The following is a 5,794-nucleotide window of genomic DNA, read 5'->3' as shown; positions in this document are numbered from 1 at the left end:
GGAAGATGTTTTAAGTAATTGAGTGTTTCATGATTCCCCTGATGGACCAGGAAACCATTCCAAGCACGTATTGACTCAATTCATCCTTGGGATGAGAGAAGTAGTGGAGATTTTGGAAATGATGCCCTTTTGGGGCCGCAGCCTCTCCCCAGTCAGCTATTGGGGATGCTAGTCACTCATCCTTCTGACACTTGGGAAGCACAATAGATGCTTGGGATGGGGCTGTGCATCCTTTTTACGTGAGGGCTCTGACACCCTGCTAAAAGCTGCATTCCCTACCCTGCTGTAGATAATAGCAACTTCACCAGATTCATTTAGGAGAGCAGCACCCTACAAAAAGATTTTGGTAAATAATTTTATAAGGAGTTTGCTACATTAGTTTCTTCCCTGCTTAACCCCGCTCCCGCACCTCTCCCCGGAGTCAACGGAGCCACCCAGGAAGGAAGATCAGTGAAAGATTTGGATGTATAAACAGGCTGAGGAGCTTTTTCTAAACCAAATTAATTTCCTCGCAAGGGCGGCTGGGGTTTGTGGAACTTGTTGCTGTGCACATGTGCAGGGAAGAGCTGAGGGCGAGGAGGAATTGATTCTCTGTGAGCTGTGATTCAACCTGGAGGCTTGGTAGGGGCCTGCGACGAGCATTGTTACCTCTCTGATGAGGCGTGTGTCACAGACACTATTCCTTTTGCAGAATGTCCTCCCCAGCATCTCTGCCGCAGCCTGAGTTTCTGCGAACCACACGGTGGTGCGGGAGAGATGCTGCCACCAGGGCGGGTGCCTGGCTAGAGGACAGGGACACTCAGATGGGGTGCTGCCATGCAAGAAAACAGGGCTTGGTGCAAATGTAGCTCTTCCTTTTGTTCTTGAAAGTATGCTTGGAAATAAGCTGAAAGTTTGGGGGGGGTTTTGGTTCATTTTGATTATTTTAAATTTTTTTTCTTAATTCAAGGTCCTGCGTTGTGGGTTATCCCAGGCTCTCTCTGACCTTTAGTCCCCCCCATGCTCCACTTGGGCATTCAGAGACTGAGTTAGGAATGTGGGATTTTTGAAAGCAGGGGCTTGGTTTGGGGAAAATCATAGGGGAACACAACGGAGACTTCTGCTCCTCTGTCCTGGCAGGGTTGTGTCCATGACTGTGTGACCTGACTGCTTGCATCGGGGATTTCCTGACTCATGCCCACAACTGAGCCAGCTCTGAGCCCGTAAAACGCCCCGAGAGATGTGCAGATGGCAGGTCAGCAGAGGAACAATGCCGGGACTATAATTCCCGTTATCTGCCTGCAGCACGGCCGTCTGGAGTGTGTCCTGGGACTTCTCTGCAGCCCCCTCCCCAGCTCCTCTTCCAGCAGCTGCCTCGGGCTCTGCAGCCTCATCCTTCCCAGAGCCCCCCACCCTGGCGCAGAACCGCTCCTCTTTCCCCTCGGTGGGCGCTGGACCAGTTCTGCACAGAGCATCGCTGGCAGATCAAAGCGCTGCCTTCATTTCTCGACTGCGGCTATAATCTGCTCCACATTATTCTCCTTCCTATTCCTTGGGCTTTCCAAGACCTTGTTTCAGTCTCTTTTTTTTTTTTTTTTTTTTTTTTCCTCAGACCATCGCAGACATCCTCCCTAGACCATCTCTGGGACATTATAGGCATAACCAGACTTTTTCTCTGTCCAGACACATTAATTCAGGAGCTGCCTAGGTGGGAGACTGGTTCAGGTTTTAGCGATGAATGCAAGCACAGCAATATTTGTTATCTCCGTGACAGGGCTGTTTCTTTAGACCTCATTTGAATATGTTTTCTCCTGAAATCTTTGTTTCTGTTTATTTAGCAAACAGTACCTGGCTAGGTGCTTTTCCCTAAACTTTTGTAACAGCCTTGGAGAGTTTATGAACAGGACATTGGCTAGGATGGTTTCATCCTGCCCTTGTCCCCACTTTCCCACAGTATCAGCAAGGACAACACAAGGTCGGAGTTTCTTACCCCCAGCTGCCCTCCAGCCACCTCCCCTGGCTGAGACCTTTGCCCTTCGTCACACGGATGTCGCTGCCCAAACATGACCCCCTCCTTGTGCCTCCCCCTGCCCCTCTCCCTTCAGGTTCCTGGGGCCAGGCTGACCCAGGTGCAGGATGTGACCTTCCTGCTGCCCAGCGGCTTCTGCCAAGTGCTTGAGAAGAGCTGCAGACGTCAAATCAAAGGCTGCTTCCAAGCTCTTCCCAGGGTGGTGGGAACAAGGAGCTCTGCTTCAGGCAGAAACACTTTTGATGCTCATGTGCCTGCACGGCTCAGGTGAGAGGCAAACGCCTCTTGGTTCTGCAGGGGCTGATATTTTCCTCCTGCTGTTCACACCAGTGCTGCCATGGGGGATTCTGTGCTCCCCAACCCAGCCCTGACCCCCCCCCCCCCAAGAGCTGGGCATTTACCCTGCAAGCTGGACCCTCTCCAAAAAGACACTTCCAAAATTCCTGGGGTGTCTCTGCAAAGGGGTGTATGAAGCTGCAGCCAAATTCCCGAAGTAGGGGATGAAACCCTTCTCATTGCCTCTCCCGTCAGAGCTCACACCCCATGCTGCTGCCCGGCATCGCTGCCTGCTGCCAAAGAGCAGCTCTGCCCGCCCCGGGGCTGGCTGTGGTTCAGAGGTGTGCAAAGTGGTCCTGCTGCAGGCAGATCCTTCTGGACGAGATGGGGGCTAGAAAAATGTCAGCTCATCATTTTCAGCTGAACGGCAAGTGCTGTTCTGGTAATAGGGAGCGGGGCAGCGCATGCCTCAGCGCGGGCCTGATGGATCGATATGGAGATCAGAGGCAGGAGTGGACGTTGGAGCTTATGATGACTGAGCAGATATCGGACCACGGATCTCTTTCTGGCCGTGCCTCGAGGGGCCGTGGTGTTTGCTGGCCTCGGGAGGTGAGTGGTGCATTGGGGAGCCTTCACCTGGGAAGCAGGGTGACAGGAGGAAAAATTGTCCCCGAGGGACAGCCAGCATGAGAGTGATGCTAAAAGGCAACCATGTGGGTGGGAAAAGCAGAGATGCAAACAAAACCGCTGCCTTCACCCCTGCCCGCAGCCAGGAGACCCCCAGGTGCCTCCCACTCCTTCTGGGGCTGGGTGTTTTGGTAGCAACTCGTGTCCCCATGCAGAGGCCAGCTGGGATGGTGGAGATGGGGACCTCTCTGCAGAGGATCTGGGATTTGGTCTCAGCCGAGAGCATCCCGTGGAGTTTCTGGAGGGTCTCAAAGGCCAGAGGGAATCCAGCCCTTGAGCCCCTGTGGGGCAGAGCTCTCGCAGGAGGCACTGATTTCATCGCTCATGGAGATGCTTCTTGAAAGAGCAATTTGCCAGCATCCCTCAGAGCAATAACGGCAAGGCCTCTGCTCGAGATACCATCTCTGCGCTCTGACAGCCCCATCACTCATGCCCTGCTCCTGCTTCCCTCTTCCACAGGGACAAGAGTGAGGGATGGAGGCAGGGATGGCACATTCCCACCACCAGCAGCTCCCAAATACTCCTGTCCTCTTTAGGCTCTGAGCGGGCAGATGCCCTCGCTGAGCATCATGTGTCTGCGAGGACTGGTGGGTTCAAACTGGGGAAGCGGGGCCAGGGGCCACCCAACTCTGGGGCTGGGTGAAGGTTGGTGGCCCGTCTGCTCTCTGTGGCAGAGACTTTGCTGTCGCTGCAGTGTCTTCTGCCAGTGAGGCCGCCAATCCCCCTGGCAGCCTGCAATGGGCAGGATGCACAGCCCCCTGGTTTCTTTCTTTGCCTGCCTACCTTCTGCCCTGCCCTCCGGCACCCAGATGGATGCTCCTGCTCCTCCCATTCTCCCCAGTTTGCCCAGCCATGTTTCCTCCTTGGCTTTATCTACTAGCAGCAGAGGAAGCCGTGGCTTGGCACAAAACCTCCTCATCAGCTGCTGAAGCGGGAACCACCTGGCACTGGGTGGCAGAGAGGGGTGTACATGTCACAGGGGTTGGTGGGCTCCTGCATCCCCCCCCAACCTGGGACAGCTGAGCTGGGACGTCCCCAACTTTCTGTGGGTTAAACCTTTACCTTTGCAAGTAGATTGGAAAACACTGTGCCCCTTGAACATGTCCCCACCCTGTGACAGGCCCTGCAGTGACACGCCAGGGTAGGCTGATGGCCTCACACTGGTTTCACACGCTACGTTGTGATTGATGTCAAGTGACACGAGAAGGCTTTGACCTTGCACCAGCTACAGCATAAAGTAAGCCTTAGTCTCGCCTCAGGCACTGGTTTTGCAGGTAGTGTGACAACCCTGTCCCCTGTGCTGCTGAGAGATGAACCCATGTGCTGTCTGTGCCCGGTGTTCCCCATGGGTGGGGACAATGGCATAGTGCCCTCCATCAGTGTCTCCTCCAGTCCAATCACAGTGCTGAGGCACAAGAATGGCACCTCTCTGACACAAGCAGGGAAACTGAGGCAGGGGGCAGAAACTGCCTAGGCGTTTTCCTCTCTGGTGCCTTTCCAGCTGCAGTCTCTCTACAGGTGCCTGGGGATGAGACCTGCTGATGGGGACCTGCCAGCCCCCCCATGCTTCTCTTCCTTGCAGTGCCAGGCACTTCAGTGACCTCTTTGGATTCAGGTGTTTCACTTCAGTAATTTGCAAGCAGGTGGGGCTCAGGGAGAAACCAGCCCTCCCACCTCAGTATCTATTCACTGGATGAATACTTTTACTTCCCATTGGGAGCCCTGGCAGGAGGAGCCCCAATGAAGCAGCCCGGCACCCCAGAAGCCTCCAGGGGAGCATGACTGATGCCCTGGTGTGTGCAGCCCCTTGCACATCACTGCTGTTCCCAGGGACTGCAATGTGGCTGTACATCAATGGGTGAGGAGGTACCCACACATGAGCCCTGCTTGTGCCCCACTGGGATGGGCTGCTCCCCAGTAAGGAGTATGGGTGTACGAATTGTGCTTGCAAATCCTCCCTGCAGCTGGTTTTTTTGGTGTGGTTTTTTTTTTCTTTTATTTCCCCTTTTTACCCCCAAATCCTGTTTGTCTTTTCTGGACTGGGATGATTCAGGGTGCAGAGCAGAGCCTGGAGGTGGTGGTTCAGCCTGTTCAGAGATAACCCCTGCCCACCCCTTCCCTGTGCAAAGCCCTGTGCCTGGCAGAATCAGACCCTTCAAACCTTTGGAGCCCTACACCTGTAATTCCTCCCTTCACCCGTGCTCCAGCCTGCAGCACTGTCCCTTTATCGCTGTGTTTTTGTGCGGAGGAGCAGAGACACGAAACTATTGGGGGGGGGGGAGAGACATGCAGAAAAGCGCTGTAGCAAAGCCGAGCAAATTAAGCAGAGCTCTGATCTGCTTGGGTTTGTGCTTGCCAAAAATGCACCATGCATCTTAATTTGCTCTGCTGTTCAGCTCGCACTCACTGCTCTCCTGATGCCATTTCGGCGCTCTGAGCTCAGCCTTTTCAACACTTCAGTCTTCCTCTTTCAGGATTTTTTTTTTTTTTTTTTGCATGTCTGATTGCAGAATCTGCTGCAGGAGGGAAGGGGGATGCCAGGGGAGGGAGGACGGGAGCCCCGAGCCTGGCTGCTCCTGCCTGCGCTTCCCGGCAGCCGCCTGGGTCCCCGTTGCATTTTGGAGGGGAGAAAGGAGGGGGTTGTCTGTATGTGTGTCTTTTCTAGAAAGTCCTTCCTGGGTGCTCTCCAGTCGCTTTTTTTTTTCCCACCCAGCCGTCTGATCTGCCTCTCGCTAGGATCCTCTAAAGAAAAAAAAAATTGCTGTAATCCACACTGGTTTTATTCTCTTCCAGATCAGTTTAATCTTTCTTTCTTCCCCACCC

The sequence above is a fragment of the Pterocles gutturalis genome, unplaced genomic scaffold (genome assembly GCF_000699245.1).
Source record: "Pterocles gutturalis isolate BGI_N339 unplaced genomic scaffold, ASM69924v1 scaffold25099, whole genome shotgun sequence".
In the NCBI taxonomy this organism is placed as follows: domain Eukaryota; kingdom Metazoa; phylum Chordata; class Aves; order Pterocliformes; family Pteroclidae; genus Pterocles; species Pterocles gutturalis.
This window is presented reverse-complemented; position numbering follows the sequence as displayed.